The 18,470-nt window shown below is 34.6% G+C and overlaps 1 protein-coding gene across 4 annotated transcripts in view; it reads left to right on the top strand.

Annotated features, from left to right (window-relative positions):
- LOC145671847 (sodium-dependent nutrient amino acid transporter 1-like) overlaps nucleotides 1-18,470 on the top strand; it is a 179,701-nt gene that overhangs the window by 85,816 nt on the left and 75,415 nt on the right. The window lies entirely within an intron of this gene.

Below are 18,470 nucleotides of genomic sequence, written 5' to 3'. Positions count from 1 at the left end.
ATTATGAAAGAGTATATTTAGAATTTAAAATGGACAGGGGGCAAATTAATGACATAATGATAAATTCATAAATAATATTCACGGGGCTGCAATCTCAACAACAGAAAATAAGAGTTCGAAAAGAATGAAGACAAACACATTTGTATTTTGTGAAATTTTAAAGAAATCAAACAATATTAGGTACTCGTTTTGTGAGATTATTAACAGGAATAGGACAAAGTGCAGATTAAATATTATTTTTGGAGCAATAACTGATCGATTGTTACAAAATTTTCATTAAATCTAGTGTAAGCATTTAATCATTTATTGATATGCAGCAAATATCGCAACTATTCTGTTTAAATCGTGCGTGTGTCGGCATCTGTTGGTTGCTTTAAAATGTAATGCCAAGGTTGAAGCGTCATAAAGATTACAGCGTAGGTAAAAATTTGTTTGCATGCATATAAAACAGAATAAAATTGTTTTGGGCTAATATCTACAAAAAATTGTGTAAATCGTCTAAATTAATTGTTACGTAATTTAATACCTTTTTGCAAATAGAAACCATTGAAAAATCTTGAGTGGACCATGGGACTATTTTGACATGAAAATAGTCATCATGTGTTGCTCAGGAGAACGCGGATGTATTCGAGGTGCTATGATGAAGTTTGAATGAAGGAGGCGTGTCCTTTATTTATAAGCCAGTTAACAATTTGGGTAAAAATCAAGATTTACTTTCCAGATACAACTGATATAAGGTAACAACTAGAATAATAAGTGTTACTGAACCGTAATAAGTACTGACTAATCCCGGTGCTTGTACAATTTCGAAAGTGAAATAGAAAGCAAAGTATGGCTCGTAGCTAAACTTTGATTACACTGCCATGGGCAGCTTAGCCGTTAGTTTGGGCATTACGTAGATTTACTCCCTAATATTATGTGCAATTAAATTCAGCGTTATTAACCACGATGTAGCCTTTAAATTTCAGTAATTTGAGAATTTTATGTCTCCCTGTCTCCCCTCACAAGCTTCGGCTGCTAATTCAAAATTGAAATTTGAAGATTCAAGTAAGCATTGGGCAACAAGCAAAAATATTAAATATCATGGTATAGATTGACCTAGTTTCAGCACAGTTTCCGAATTATTATTCTAGTACATTGGCATGCCAACACTTAGTAGGTTAGTTTAGATTTCTGAAAACGATTGTGCATGTATATCTTAGTGAGTGAATGTGTGCATGTTGGTGATTGGTGTATATAGGGAGTTTCTGGTTTCTTGTATTTTAATAGTAATTTCGTAGGTTCTCATGTCCATAAATGTATTTCATCGTCATGTACATCATCATAATGTTTCTTCGATTTGAATGTAAATGTAGCCGGGTATGTGTTCCCTTCAGAAACTGATACTAGCTGGCTAGGAATTAATGCACGTGTCATAAGTTAAATAATATATTAGTTTGTTATACATAAGAGTATACAAAAATAAGCATATTGCAAATAGGTGTACTCCAGTATATATCTGTAGCTCACGGAGGGACCCTAGTTAGTCCACGAGCTAGTTACAATTTAAAAAAAAAAATTGAAAAATAATTAGCTAATTTCTTATATGTAGTTGTAGATGAAACTCCTCATAGACACCAATCACTATTTTTCTTAGGTTAAATATTTATAACTTGCATGGATATGTGTTAGTTGCATGTACAGTGTGTGTAATCTTGTGATTTAAATATAGATCAAAGTAAATATTAACTAACTGTAAACAATGAAACTGTGCTTGATATTTATTACGAATGCTACTGAAAATGTATATACAAAAGTTGTACCTAAAAAAAAAAATCCAAGGAAGTTTTGAGAAAACATTGGAAAACTATGTTCAGGTTTGTTGCGTGGACATATGACGTTTTATGTAAGCATATGTTAAATTATATCACGACAATCTACGACCATTAAAATAATCCTACTCTGAACCCGGTATTATTATTGTTGTTGGTGTTTACTATAAGCTATACGAATTTAAATCATAATATTAAAATACAGTAAACTTTATATTTAGGTCTTATGATGCTACGATAAATGGGTATAGATTAAATCAGTATAAATGGATTGAAGTCTCCATGGGATGGGGGAATGCTGTCCTTGGCAAGAACCTGGAAGAACTTATTTCCATATTGTGTTCCTATGAAAATCAAGCGAGAATTCCGTTGTGTGACACTTCTTTACAGTTGATCATGTTTAGTTATTGGGTGATTCAGTGTTGTGTTCGTTAGCTACTTACTTTCTTTCTTCCCCAGTCTTATGAAATTTGAAATTACTGTTTCATAGCGAAGCTACAATAACTAGCTACAAATTTTGTAGCTCTAGATGTAGCAGCGCTACAAGTCAAAATCTGTAGCTTGTAGCTGTAGCTGAGCTACATATTTTTATAGTGAGTAGCAAATTTTGCACGAAAGCTACAATTAATCTTTTCCAGGACGCAAAAATATTTTGCAACTCCAACATGTCCTCACAACTTTTAGTAAATTTTTATATGATAGGGAGTAAATATGGTTGTTGTCTGATTTCTGTCCCCAATTATTTTGCAACAATATTACAAGAAAATTTTCTGAAAGAAATTGCGTACTGACGATCGGTCAAAAGGATAGTAATGACTCTTAAAATAGACCTACATGCCATTGTAGCAGCGAAAGCATATACATTTTTTGGAGGAGGAGGTAATATTTATACTTTAAAAAGAACAAACAAGATGTATACAGACAGACAAAGCTTTTATGCTATACCAAACTTTTAAGTTCAGCTACACATGTAGATGCCATGACACATGCATGATGCCAAGTAAACTGTGTCATAGCTTAAGTAGCGAATACGTTTCTGGAAAACTAGCTAATAGTTGTAGCGAGCTACAATTTTTATCATGTAGCTGTAGAGCAGATACTTTTGAAAAGTAGCTTTCCGATCACTGCTCATACTAAAATAATGTTGGCAAATGGTGAATATACTATATACTTGCCTTCTACGTATGCCTCTCGGGTCTACTCTAGGGGATCTTGCTTTCCTTGATTTCAACAAGCGGTAGAAGGAAATTTATCACCTTTCTCAGTTGGTTTTCTGTATGCTCAGAAAACTGTTAAAGTTAAGGATATGAGTCAGAGTACTCGGGCCATAACCAAAGAAGGGGCAAGAAAACCATGGCCCATACTCACCTGAACCGATGAAAACTACTAAATACTGCTTAAATTCATTAATTCTTTATGATAGCTATGCAGAAACTATATCGAGTTGGAAATAGTGGTGTCAACCGGCTCGGCTCGAGTCCTGAGAATCCGGTTCATCTTGAACTCCGACTTGGTTCAACTGAGCCAACAGCTCGAGTCGGGTCGATTGGAATGAGCCATTAGCTCGGTTTGGCTCGTCTTAGGTGAGCCATTGGCTAGATCCGGGTCGGTTGAGATGAGCTACCGGATCGGTTCGACTCGGCTCAGCTAGGCTCAGGTGAACCATCGGCTCGATACTGCTAGGTTGGATGAGCTGTTGGCTCGGCTCACTTCTAAGTTCGGCTCGGTGTTGACTGAGCCGTGAGCCGAGCTGCTCTAGCCGTTGACAACACTACTACTTGGAACCTGAAAAACATCGATTAGAAAGCAGTAGAGAAAACACCTCATCTCCACTCGCAAAATACTCATGAGAGATTGTTTGGGGTAAGATGGCCAATGTTTCATGAAACTGAGGGCATTCTTGTGAAATAGACTCTAGCAGACGATAATACTATTGAGAACTATTAAGACGTTTAAGTGAAAAAAATGTGAGACGTCGTGAAAACCTATCTAAAATGGTTCTGATACACCAAGATAACATACACTCCATAGGTGTAAGCAGTGCCGTAACTTACTAGGATACTGACGGAAGTGTCACTCACCGATTTGAATGAAACTCTGCACACTTGTAGAACATCGAAAAATAATCTACCCGTATTTTTTATATCGGCAATTCTGATTATTTAAGAGCGGAAGCCATCCTTTGAACGTCGTGGTGGTCTCTAAGCATAGACAGAAAACAACCATTTAATTTAGAAGAAAACATACTGCCAGGGGGGGGGGGGTAGGACAGCTGATTCAGAATCTGACGTCAAAATGGCGGATCTAATATAGTGATCACAATTGCAAAATGTCTTCTGGTTTGAAATTCTCTGCACTTAGCCAAGAACAGTTATAGTTGTCAGAGATTACTGCGAGGAGGTTGCAAACCAGTTTGAAAAACCTTTCTGTACTCATTTTAATGGGATGCTTGATTAAAGTGAGTCTCTGCATTTCTCACTATAGAGTTTACAGAGACACAAACAGTAGAAAGTGCGGCACAGTCAATAAATCTATGATTCACAGCTACACCATACAGCCCTTAATTTCTGAAAATGGTACCGTTGTTAATTATTTTACAGGAAAAGAATGGAACATTTAACCCTATAGTCGAAAATAACCTCTTTTAATCTGAAAATGTTCTTGTGAAAGCATCAAATTCGGTAAAATTAACATTGGGTCTTGTGAGATCATGGTTTCAAGAGGTTTTTCTCCAACGTCTAATGCAAAGTCCATTTTGCTATTAGATTCGTGGAGTGGTCACAATTAATCAACTTTTCAACCTATTTTACGAACAAAAGAGTACCTCAAAATAGAAACCATTCGGCACTAACAACTGGTAGGATTCAGCTTCTTGATGTGTTCGGCTTTAGACCCTGGAAAAACTTCTTGATACATTTTACTGATATTGTCCTCTACAACTATAACATAAATTTACATCTCCGTAATAATAAGTATAATTTAGATTCAAATCACTTATTCATAATCAGTTTTCTTCTCCCAGATTTGCAAATCTTATTAGATATGCGTGACAAAAAAGTTATTCGGAAAAAGATTGTGTTGCATTTTGCGATTTGTCACAGTTATTGCTGTAATAAGGTGAGCTTGGTGTAAACAAAGTTTATGCATCGTTATGCCAACATTTTTTTTTTTTCGAAATATCATTACTATGAAGCGTTTGCAATGTTTATGCCATTTTTGTTTTTTTACAAAATATCATTACTGTGAAGCGTTTTTTCAATAAATTCACAATTATAACAATTGAGGATATGTGAAGTTCTGACAGTGAGAGGCGAGGGGACTCACTATACATAAGAATCCCCAACAGGGAAAGGTGCAGAGACTCACTTTAATCAAGCATTCCGTTAAAATAAAGGGGTTTCAAATCAATAGAGAGGGATTTCAATTTGGTCTGTAAACTTCTCATAGTAACCCCTACAAACTATAATTGTTCTTGGCTAAGTGCAGAGACTTTCAAACCAGAAGACATTTTGCAATTGTAATCACTATATTAGATCCGCAATTTTGAATTTTCTAATTTTGACGTCAGATTTTGAATCAGCTGACTTAAAACCCCTCTGACAGTATGTTTTCTTCTAAATTAAATGGTTGTTTTCTGTCTATGCTTAGAGACCACCCCAACGTTCAAAGGATGGTTTCCGCCCTTAAATCTTCACCATTGCCGATATAAAAAAAATACGTGTCGATTATTTTTCGATGTTTTACAAGTGTGCAAAGTTTCATTCAAATCGGTGAGTGACACGTCCGTAAGTCTCCTAGTTAGATTTTTCTGAGGAGGGGCAAGCATTAATATGCGTATGTGGGCCGCATAGAAAAGTTGTTTTCTAATTCTTGAGCCCTCTTTTTCCATCTTTCTCTCACTCTTTATGGACCCCCGGAGCCTGTGGGCCCTCCTGCACAGGAAGGTCTGCGGTTCCATTAGTTGCGCCCCTGAGCCCGTTTCATAAAAAAAAATAATTAAGGGGACAATATTGACAAATCTCGAAGCCATACTAATACATATTATTTCTAGGGCACCTAATAGTAGACAATTTTTACTAAATGGGTGCTAGACTCATTTTTGTTTTATTTACCTTTTGTATGCTGTTTTGTTTATATAATGTACTGAACTTGTTTGATGCTTCATTTATAATTTCATGTTCGTATCGTAATGGAGTAAAATTTTTTTGTCTTAAAATGGGCCCCCATCGAACGGCGGGGAGCTTTCCTGGAAGGGGCAGTTGCCCGATGCCCCCCACAAGTTACGGCCCGGGGTGTAACAACAAACTGGGAGGAAATAAAATGTCTCACCAAATTTAGTACCCTAAAACCTTTTTTCTATTTCCTACTTATAATAATAATAATAATAATAATAATAATAATAATAATAATAATAATAATAATAATAATAATAATAATCTTTATTTTAATAATAATAATAATAATAATAATAATAATAATAATAATAATAATAATAATAATAACATGAACTGCGTTCTAGTAGTGATGAAGGAGATATTAGGGCTGATAGTGATCTCCTGGATACTAGAACTCCGGATTTATTTTGAGGTTTACGAAAATCTTACGGATCGATACAAGAGGTAATTTTCACTAAGGAGGAATCACACTGGGATATATAGAAAAGGTTTTACACCTGTACACCTTATTTTTGGATAAATTAGAAAGTTGTCTATCATCTCCGTGTAATACATATACTATAAAAGTGTACGGCAAAAATAAATGAAAAATTACAAAATGAAAAAGTAAGACCATCGAGTGGGATTCGAACCGGGTTAACAAGTACTAAATCCGCACAGAAAGCAAGAACTTAGCACGCATGGCTATCGAAACAACTATGAAGTCCTATTCCTATTTCATAAATAGAGAACGAGTTTCTTGACAACTCTCCCTCCCTTATTTGTAACGAATATTGCGGTCGAAAAGCATATGTGCTTTACTTAGAACCAAGTTTTCTGCATTTACCAAGTACTATGATGTTCTAAATGTATCATTACATTAAGTTATAAAAAGAGAACTGAGTATTTTAAACAGCAAACTGTGAGCTGTGTTGGGGAAGTCTCGTTATTTTTTCTTTGACTTCCCCTACCATTACGTCGACTGTGCTGTTGCCAAACCTACAATTTTAAGGGACTTAGAAAAATTCGGGCGTGCAATCATACTTTGGAGAAGGGTACAGTACATATTAAGTATATTGGGGCCACTATTTAGAAAATTTACGAGTGAAATCCAGTAATTCACGAAGTAACATCTAAGGAACCTTTTTCTACGAGAACCACATCTCTACGTAAACTGATAAGATAGAAATTGCAAAAGAAATGCCAGCTCCATTACCACGTAATATATCATGAACAAAAGTAATTATACGCTATATAAAAACTCTAAAGTACAGACTGACAAGCTGTCGACACAAAGAAAATAGAACAAATATACGTTTTGAGAACAAATATATGATTTATCTACAAGAAAAATCATTGTCTACTTTGAGAATAAAGTTAATTATATTGGCATATTCAAATTTTTTATAGTCCAGTCAGTTTAAATCTTAAATATCTTAGTTTAAAATGCTTTCTTTAGTACTTATTTGAGCAACCATGTAGGAGGGGGTACGACTTTTTATTTTGCCCCTCTCATTTCAGTAGCCTTCCAACAGAAAGTAATTTTTGATAAGCAGGACAGACAAAATGAATAAGAAATATATTTACAGCATCCTCTCCCCTTTCATGATTGGAATATCACGTAATATTTTTTTATTCTACGAAAGATGGCCCTGTGCGGTTAGGGGTAGGTAACTAAAAAAATACCTAATATATAGCGCCCCTTGATTGTAATATTACCGCTTCTTTATTTGTACGAGGGAGCCCCTACACAATCAAGGGTGACAAAAAGAATAGGAAGAGTGTCTATTGATTCCAGTGGTGGATCCAGCACGAACTCCTGGGGGAGGGGAGGGGAAGTGAAACATTCTTTTGATGATGTGAAGCTGTCACAAATTACCAGTTAACTAAACTAAACAATAGTGGGGGGAACCGGAACCCAGTCAATTTAAATTGATGTAAAAGTTTAATTTTTGGCTTCATATTAAAGTTTTGGTTTCAAATGAGAATTTCAGTCCAAGTGGTCAATGATCAAATCTCGTGGGGCTCTTCAGTGTAGGCTAATACGGCCCCCTTATGAGAAAAGGCAAAATTATTAACATGTTTATAACTTTCGAATTTTTCGTCTAGTTCAAAGAAATATTTTGCTTCGTATTAAAGTGTTGGTTCCAAATGACAAATTCAGTCCGAGTGGACAATGATCAAATCTCCGGGGGGTCTTCAGTATAGGGGGCTACGGCTCGCTTATGGGAAAAGGCAAAAATATGAAAATGCTTATAACTTCCGAATTTTCCGTCTATTTTAAAGAAATTATTGGCTTCATATTAAAGTCTTGGCTTCAAATGACAATTTCAGTCCGTGTGGTCAATGATCAAATCTCGGAGGGCTCTTCGGTGTAGGGGTTTCAGCTTCTTTATGGGACAAGATTCACGTAGTTGATATTGCAAAATTGTTTTGTATATATAAGTGGAAACTTGCACCATTTGGTTAATTTTACCTCTTATGTTTGGCAGATTCATATTCCAAGCAATAGTTACTTCGCAGAGCTAAAAGAAGGCACTTACTAGTTTCATTAAAATGAAATGTCTTTTATGAGAGGAGCAGACGAACGAACAGGCACCCAAACGTTGGTTGAGTCGTACGGTTGAAACTCGTTTAGCTCGCTTCAATTATTATTATTATTATTATTATTATTATTATTATTATTATTATTATTATTATTATTATTATTATTATTATTAATAATAATAATAATAATAATAAAGCATTACTGGGACCTTTGGTGCAGGGGGTTCGTGGCTCGATTCCACTTCGTGCCAAGTGAAATTTGAGGTGGACAAATACCGTGTGCATGGGTATTTGTTTTCTTGAGATTTTCCATTTTCCTCCCACTTTCTTCATTTCACCATTTCATTCATCATCATTCTCCCTTAGCGTAAGTGCATAATCGTCCAACGTTAAACTAGATATTGCAATTTCAATAATAATAATAATAATAATAATTAATTCAACTGAAAGGACTGTAATTTATGTGGACAGCAATTATCATAAATATGCAACCATTATAAAAACAATGCTTTGAGTTGAAAGATAATCCTTCCCAAGTGTTAACGAATGCGCACGAGATAAGACATGTCTCGAGAAAGAGACAAGACGCGCTTTGTGACATCCAAGATAATACGAGACAAATGTTTTGGACACGAGATAGCTTGTAAAATGTCTCGTCTTGTCTGGAATGTCTCGAAAACAAAAGTCTAAGTTTTAAAATTATTTTTCAAGATCTATTCTCTCAGAAGTAGTTCTCTGCCTTAAAATTAATAACGACATTTGTGATTTAAAAAAAGATAAACAATGCCTAAAGTTAGTAGTTAACTTTTCGAAAAGAAGCTTCATTAAGGGTGAACCTGAAAGATGTCCACAAACTTCGGGAGGTGATTCGTGACATCAAAAGGAGACAAATGGTCCTCTCGCAGTTTTCGAATTCAGCTTCGTTGTCGAGATACAGGGTTGCCAACTGGTCGTGTTTGAGAAACTCACTGGGAATAAATTCAAGTCCAAGAATAAACTACTACTCATATATTTTTCAGGTCAATTGACTTATACCATGTTGTAAGGTCAAATATTTATTTATGAAGTGTGTACAAAATTCGCCAGGGTCTTTTCTGAGAAAATCGTCGAGAAAAAGTCATCTCCAAGAATAAACTACCCCTCGTAAATTTTTCTAAGAGAAATATCTGATACTGCAATATAGGGTTGTTAATTAAATATTGATTAATGAAAAATAAACAAAATTGTTAAAACCATTTTTGAGAAAATAGCGTTTTTCGATTTTCGGCTGTTTGTAAACCACATTTATTTTAGGTGGTAGGAAAAATGGAAAAGCTCCTGTAAGAATACTAAGTAAACCCTAAGTTTAAAATTTGGTGTAGATAAATTGAACGGTATGGCCTCTAGGCGAGTGCATATAAAAGTGTGCCGAACGGACGGACCGGAAGGACGGGTGTCGAAAAGTCACATTTTCGATATGTAGACGCCATGAAACACGTAAATCCGTTGAAATCTGAATTTGATATTATTTTCACAATCACTATATTTTCTTCTCTCTTTTGTCGCTCGAAAAAGAAAAGCCTGAGTTTACCACAAAAAGCTAGGGAGTTTCTCAAAAAATATTCAATTACAGGGCCACCGCACTAAACTTTTTCAATTCAATTTCTTAACTGTGTTAGGCCGCAGTTGTTACTGAAGTGTGTATTTGGATAATACGAATAAAATTATCGTATTATTCAAATACATCGAATGTCAGATTATCGAATAAAAAACTTCGATTGAAGAAAATCCATACTACAAAACTAACTCACACTTTGAGCACATTTTCATTAGACATATAATAGACCAATTAATGCAATCATTGTTTATGAAATATGAAAAAAATCAAATGAGTCACTTTGGGAAAGTCATTCAAAAAGAACACGTCAGGAGTAACCTACCTCTTGTGAATTGTTTCGAACAATGAGTTAAGGTATACTTTTGGTTATTAATGAAATATTTATTTGCGAAATTTGAACAAAATCGCCTGTCGTTCGAGAAAATTGTCGGGGAAAAAACTTTGACCCCCAAAATAAACTATCCGTTGTAATTGTTTTTCATAGAAATGACTTATACTAAAATATAGGGTTATTAATGAAATACTTATTTATGAATTATCAATAAAATTGTCCGAGTAATTTTTGAGAAAATCGTGAGGGAAAAATAACTCCCCGAATAAACTATCTCTTGAGGATTCTTTCAGGGTAAGCGAGTTATTCCATATTACTAGGTTTTTAATGAAATATTTATTTCTGAGTACGAACAAAATTGCTTGACTCATTTTTGAGAAAACGGTGGAGGAAAAACACCCACAAGAGTAAACTACCCCTCGCATATTTTTTCAGGACAAACGAGTTTTGCCATATTGTTCGGTTATTAACGAAATATTTATTTTTGAAATATGAATAAACTCTTTTGAGTCGTTTTTGAGAAAATCGCCCAGACAACACTCCACCAAGAATAAACTACCCCTCGCATTTTTTTAGGACAAACGAGTTATGCCATATTGATAAGTTATTAATGAAATCTTTATTTATGAAATATGAACGAAAACATTTGAGTCCATTTTGAGAAAATCACTGAGAAAAAACTCACCCCCTTAGTATAAACTACCCCTTGTAGATTTTTCTCAGATAAATGCCTTATACCACAAAATAGGGTTGCTAATTAAATATTGATTTATAAAAAAAGAAAGAAAACAAGATCGTTAGAGCCAGTTATGAGAAAATATCTTTTTTTTATTTTCATCGTACAGGAAACTACCCTTGTTTTGGGAGTAGGAGAAATAAAAAAAACTATAGGAAATACTATAAAAATCTTAAACTAAAATTTGGTGCAGATAAGTTGAACGGTATGGCTTCTAGGCAAGTGCATAGAAAAGTGTAGCGAACGGACGGACGAACTGATGGACATGTATCGAAAAATAACTTTTTCGGTGTTAGGGGCTATAATACGTGTAAATTCGTTGAAATGTCAAATTTGATTTTTTTTTTCGAACACCATACTTTCTTCTCTCATTTGTCACTTCAAAGTAAAAGGAACTCAGAACTACAGATAAAAGACACCTACTTTTACACATAGACATTTATTGATTTAAAACTGTTTTAGTTTGTGTCATTTCACTTCCAATTGAAAGGTTTTACAATGATTAACGGCATACCAATGACGAGACGGAAGTTTTCAGGAAGTAAATGCATTCAGAAGTCTAGACTGCATTACAGCCTGTTTTTATTTCTGCAATTGTTAACAGCTGTAATTTCGTCCAAACGCTACATGAAATAATTTTTGGTTGACGTCAATGTATTACTATTTTAGTATTGTTCTCTTCAGACTTGGTTGAAGTTTTGTCTTAACGGTTATACATTTTTTCTTTCTTATTTCATCGTTACACATAAGAACAAAATGTTATGGTGAGTGGATAGATTCGAACCTACGAACATTGAGTTTATATTCTTCCAACACTTTACCAATGGACCAAGCTTTGTCTTCACGTTAACGCCCGGTTACAGGGTTTACTACGATTTAAATAAAATGGCTGGCTGTTAGAATTCCCTGCTCACATATTTCGATAAATAATTTTCATTGCTTCGGAGATACGTAGAGCAATGTTTAGATACACATTTTAGGAGAGTGAATGTTGGTGTATATAATAATTTCATGCCAGGTAAAAGCTAGATAAGTTTCGATAAAATGTTTCATATGTAGTTCTCAATAATAAGCTTGCTGTTCGGAGTGAAGTTCCAAGGTTCAGCATTGCCTAGCAGTTTTTGCTATTAATATCCCTTCTAACAATATTGGCAGTGGACAAAAGTTAGCCCGTGTTGAAGCTTTTTGCTCCTAATTTAGTTATTTTACTTACTTAAGGAATATATTGAAAATTGTCAGCAGGCACGTATGCAGTAATTTATTTCGGGAGAAGTCCGACTTCAATATTAGGATAAATTATAATAAAATTTAAAAGATAATCCTTAAATTTAGGCTAAATTTACAGAGAAGTTGGGATTTCAGAGGGGAGTCCGGACCACCTGGACCCACCCCTAAATGCGTCCTTGTTTGTCAGTAACGTTTCCTCATTTCGGATATATAAAACTTCGGATATATAAAGGAAAACGAGTTATTTTCGATAAAATATCACTTCAGAAGACGCGACAGTTTTATTGCACATGGTGGTATCCCAAGTTCACAAGGGCAAGAATTCATTAATTTTGATTCTCTGTCATTGTGCTCTATCGAAAGGTTAGGTTTGTAACATATTACTCCTACGAACAAGCATGACTGGCAGATAGGAGTACTGAACACAACTCCAGAGAAATGCATGCTGAACTCTACGCTTTGGTGATTTGCCCTCAAGGTCAATCGAGTGGTAATTCAGTTCCGTCTCTGTTCTTAAGCCATGTTCGTATTACTTCGAACAGTTTTGATAATGAAAAGCATGCCTCTTAATATAACAGACTTCTTTCTCGTAAGAAATCGAAACTCAGTTGGTCAGAGCAACTAGTCTGTAAGAATTAGGTTGTTAGTTAGTTAGGAGCCCAGTACGAGTAAGGGTTTTTATTACTATTGTTTTTATCTTTTTTATGTGAGGAAAAATCAAATTGTGACATCGCGATATCAAATGTATTTGATTAGGTAGCTTTGTCTTAGCTAAACTTTAAACATCAGTAACCGTCGAAATTATTTCACCAACTGATCACTTACTGAACATTTCAAACACGTCAAACCAGTGGCATAACATGAAGGTTAACCTCTCCTCCGCAGTCCTTAGTTATGCGTCCGTACTTTCAAGGGCGGACTAAGGGCCGGGCGACTGCCCGGGGCGCCAGAGAAAGAGGGGCACCAAAACGAGCCTCAAAAAGTAAATTTTATAATGTGCTTTCTACTGACGTTTTTGGCTTATATTCTTGTAAAGTAGTGGCAATTATATGATATTTTTCCATTTCACTATGGAAGAAGAGAGTTTCATAGTACTAAGGGGGCTGTATCGAAAAATTGAGAGATGGCATGTAGAATAAAGAGTGTTAAATAATAATAATAATAATAATAATAATAATAATAATAATAATAATAATAATAATAATAATAATAATAATAATAATAATAATAATAAATATGAATGTCTTTGGAGAGCCGAAATTATGTGAGACGAACAATGATATGTAGAGGTTTAAGATGGGTGGTCATAGAGGAGGAAAAACCAGGATTTTTCTCTCTCTGACTCTCTAACGTTAAGATTATGTGCTGAAGGTAAGAAGCATCATCATTCTACAATAGGTTGCTTTTACGTAGAATATCTATTACTTGAGCTCCCCTCCTTCGGGCAACTTTGCTTATGTAGTAAATTCAAAACAATTTCAATTTAAGACAAATATTTATAGAGAAAATTAAACATTTAATAGGGAAATCTGTTATCAAAATATCCAAACACGTAGATAGAAGACTATGTAGTGAGAAACATTGTGAAACTATAAAATTCTCCAAATTAGAATTAACATTTACTGGAAAACATTCGTTATGCATCAGTGAGCACAGGGGAAATAATTACGAATCTGTTTGCAAACAAAAATTAGAGACACTAATGCAAATGCGACGATATTTTCTCTCTTTTTTATTTTTTATTTATTTATTTATTTTTTTTTTTTTTTGTATCGTCATGAGTTTTACACATATGTTACAATTTGATTCTTTCCCAAATAAAAAATAAATAAAATAACCTTAGTGATAAAAATGACAACAGTACTTCCACGGGATTCGAACCGTCTATCTTCGGTATACAAACTCGTTGCTTTACCTAACTGAGCTATTTGCTCTCTTACGTAAGCTGAACCTGTTCTACAGTAAAGACGATTTTTCATTTCGATTGGGCTAACAATTCGTCTTTTTCCATAGGTAATTTCCACTATTTGCACTATCTATACGTTAATACTTAGCATAGATTCATATATTTGGAGTTCGCTGATAATGCATATAATAAGATATACTAGAAATATTTCGTTAAAATTTTCGTTTGTAGATCTAATCCACGCTTCTCTCAATGACATAGATGTCGCTGCTTCGTGTTGAACTGCAGAATTCCCTCGCGTTCTTGAAAATTTCCCACTTTAGCAGAGTTGGTAATTCTCGAGATTTCTGTCGATTTAATGTTTTTTGCTTCTAATTTCTTTATTTTAAGCTAATATCTAACACAAATATTAAAAACGGGTTTGTTATTAACCTGTCCTGCTGGGGAAACCTTCCGAAATTTCGAACATATAAAGAAAACGGAGATATTTTCAAAAAACTTCAAAATAAAGAGACGCGTCATTTATTTTGCTCATGGTAGTACATCAGGCACGAAGCCAAGGGGGGGGGTCCGGACCCCCCCCCCTTTCGAGACCAGAAATGAAAAAATTAATGAATGATGAAACAAAATGAAATGAAAAAAAGAAGGATCGCGTTAAAAAAAATTAAAAATCAGGAAGTTTTTGGTTACTTTTTCTTATGAGGAAATTTGTATTACTTGCAATACATGGTTGCGAGGTGAGTGATACATCCTGGAAGAGTCAGGGAACTTGAAATTTCTAGAAAAGTTGCGGAATTCTCAGAATTTCTGCTACTAGTCAGGGAGATTTCAAGCTTCTGAAAGCATAGTGCCGTTGTGTACACTTTTTTTTATCAATTTTTTGTCATCGCATCCTTGCAATATCAAACATGTTATTTCAAAAACAATTTTCTACTGCTCCTTTAACCTGTCATTTGGAACAGACAGTAGTTGACGGAATAATAAAAACAAAAGTATATGTGGAAAGAAAGTTCTGTTAACATTTGATTCAAAAGGAAAAGGGACGCAGATATTGCAAAATGTTTTACAAGACATTATTGAATATGTACTTTTTCTAATAGTGAATATGTACTTTTTACAATAGTTGAGGTCATAATGAAAGGAAAATTGTTATATTTGAATAAACAGAGGAAGGATGTAAATATTGTATAATTTTTTTCAATACGATTTTTTTTTTCTATTTTACTCGAGATTTCTTCATAGTTTATTAAAATACTTGCCAACATATTCTCACAAACCAATATATGTTGATAGTAAAGTAGTTTAGATTGATCGAGCTCCTGGGCCTTCAGAATTTCATGTCACGCTCAGCCCCCCCCCCCTTCACGAAATCCTGGCTACGTGCCTGTGTACATTAACCCGGAGAAAAGACATAACATGCTGAAATTTTGCTCATATCTTTGGGAAGGTGTATAGAACAACACACTAAAAGTCCTGAGAAACCCGGTGGCGGGTTTGGCTGACATATTGGAAAAAGTCCGCCAAACTTTTTTTTTTTTTTTTTTTTTAAGTAGTAACTGGTTCTCACTTTAATAGCTATGACTCACGTTCTAAGTGCACATTTGATATTAGTTTTACTTTATTCGAATAACTAAGGATTAGGCTTGCAGATCATGCATCACACTTACGAATTTACTGCATATGTGGGAAGTAACGGAGGGATTTCTTTTTAAAAATCAGCGAAATTCCCCTTCTTCCGATTAGTTTTCTTATATTTATATTAACCCAGAAAAAATCATAACAAGCTGAAATTTTGCACATACCTTGGGAAAGGTGTATATAACAACATATTAAAAGTCCTGAGAAAACCTGTGTCGGGTTTGGCCACCATATTGGAAAATGGCCGCCAAACCGTTATTTTAAAGATAATAACTGGTTCTCATTTTAACAGCTATAACTCATGTTTTATTTGCAGTATTGGTGTTATTTTTACTTCATTTGAATAACAAAGGACTACGCTTACAGGCACTTACCAGTCTACTACACATGTGGGATGTAACAGAGGGATTTAAAAAAAAATCAACAAACTTTCCCTTCTTCCGATTACTTTCTTTTAATCAGTTGACAATCTCGTCCTCTGAGAGTAGCAATTCAACTTACATTAAATACTGCATAATACGCAAAATATAGCTTCTAAGTTTCATTGGGAGCATAATGATAGAAAAGAAATAACAAATAATAATACAACTGGTGTAGCAGGGTTTTATTAGAGACCAATTTACCCCTAATCTTAGGCAAATCATCTACGAGAAGAGAAAGTTTGGGGATTTAAAAAAAAATATCTCCGTTACTTCCCCCATGTGTGTACTAGACTGGTAAGTGTCTGTAAGCGTAGTCCTTTGTTATTCAAATGAACTAAAAGTAAAATCAATAGTGCAAATACAACGTGAGTTATAGCTATCAAAGTGAGATCCAGTTATTACCTTTAAAAAACACTATTTGGCGGCCAGTTTCCAATATGGCGTCCAAACCCGTCATCTGATGTTTCAGAACTTTCATTATGTTGTTATATACATCTTCTCAAAGGTATGTGCAAAATTTCAGCTTGTTATGATTTTTTTCTGGACTAATATATAAGAAAACTAATTGGAAGAAGGAAAGTTTTGGTGATTTTTTAAAAAGAAATCCCTCCGTTACTTTCCGCATGTGAAGTAAACTGGTAAATGTAATACCTGGTGTGTAAGCGTAGTCCTTTGTTATTTGAATGAAGTAAAAGTAACATCAATAGTGCAAATACAACGTGAGTTATAGCTATTAAAGTGAGAACCAGTTATTATCTTGAAAAACCACACTTTGACTGCCATTTTTCAATATGGCTGCCAAACTCTTCATCGGATATTTCAGAACTTTTAGTATGTTGTTATATACAACTTCCCAAAGGTATGTGCAAAATTTCAACTAGTTATAATTTTCTTGTGTGTGTGTTTAGCTCTTTTACTTTTTGTCTAATTTGACTGGACCATTACACAAATTATTTAACCCATTCCGGACGGGCCTTTTAATACCTGATTTTTCCCTGTAGACGACGGTTTTTTGGCATATTTTAAAAATTCGTAGAAAATAGAGTTTTCAACACGAAGCTATTTATTATACCATTTTATAAACTTCAGAACTTCCCCTTTACACAGGTGTGTAACATTCAACACTTGGTATACATTTTCTAACTTTTTACTGCATATCTATACATATGAATTACGCAGAGCGAGAAAAATTTTCACAATGTAACAAAAACTACAAAAATATCCTATACGCATGTAATATGTAAGCTATAGTTGGAAAAGAGCCACAAAATACACAATGTGAGAATTTCAACAATGATACTTAATATGTCCACATGGAAACTCGAAAATCACAGGTAATGTCCACAATCTCATCAGTATCTAATAATTTCGACGCCATTTTCACAAGTAAAGGCAAAAAACGCGTATTCGTACAAAGGTGAAATTACGGCTCAGTTCTGACAAAAACTGAACACACACGCCACCTAGCGTTTGGAATTGAACCACATACTCACGATTAACAAATACACGAAACGAGGTGCGAGCGTCGCCCATCGTTTCGTTGCTACAAAAAAGAATAGTACCGTGCGAGCATAGCTCGCAGCCCGTCTACAGGGACAAAACATTCACTGCGAGCAATGCTCGCAGTCCGTCCGGAATGTGTTAAAATATGAGTCCATATTTACAGTGGCTTCAAAGAAACAAACAATCAAAAAAAAAAAAAAAAAAAAAAAAGAACACTAAGCTTGTAGCCATACACGTGCTGAGAATTTTTAATCTGGACCAATTTGTGATCGGTTAAGTTTTAAACACTAATTCTGTAGGCCTTAATGTAATGTGGGTTACTGATGGTACTAAATAAAGATTTTTCTTAATATCCGATAATAAGCAAACTAAGTATATTTTGACACTTAATGTAACCTCCAAATGTAAATGAAAATGAAATCTTTGAGTTTTACGTTCCACGGTTATGCCGGTTAGGCTAAAGGAGACGGTGATAATGAGTAATGAATGAAATGGTGGAATGAAGAAAGTGGGAGGAAACGGGAGAACCCCGAGAAAACCCACGCACACGGTATTTGTCCACCACAAGGTTCACTTGGCGGGGGCTGGGATCGAACCC

The sequence above is a fragment of the Thermobia domestica genome, chromosome 15 (assembly GCF_964235325.1).
Source record: "Thermobia domestica chromosome 15, izTheDome1.hap1.1, whole genome shotgun sequence".
Lineage (NCBI taxonomy): Eukaryota > Metazoa > Arthropoda > Insecta > Zygentoma > Lepismatidae > Thermobia > Thermobia domestica.
The sequence above is the reverse complement of the archived record's forward strand: the minus strand, read 5'-3'. Positions and strand labels throughout refer to the sequence as shown.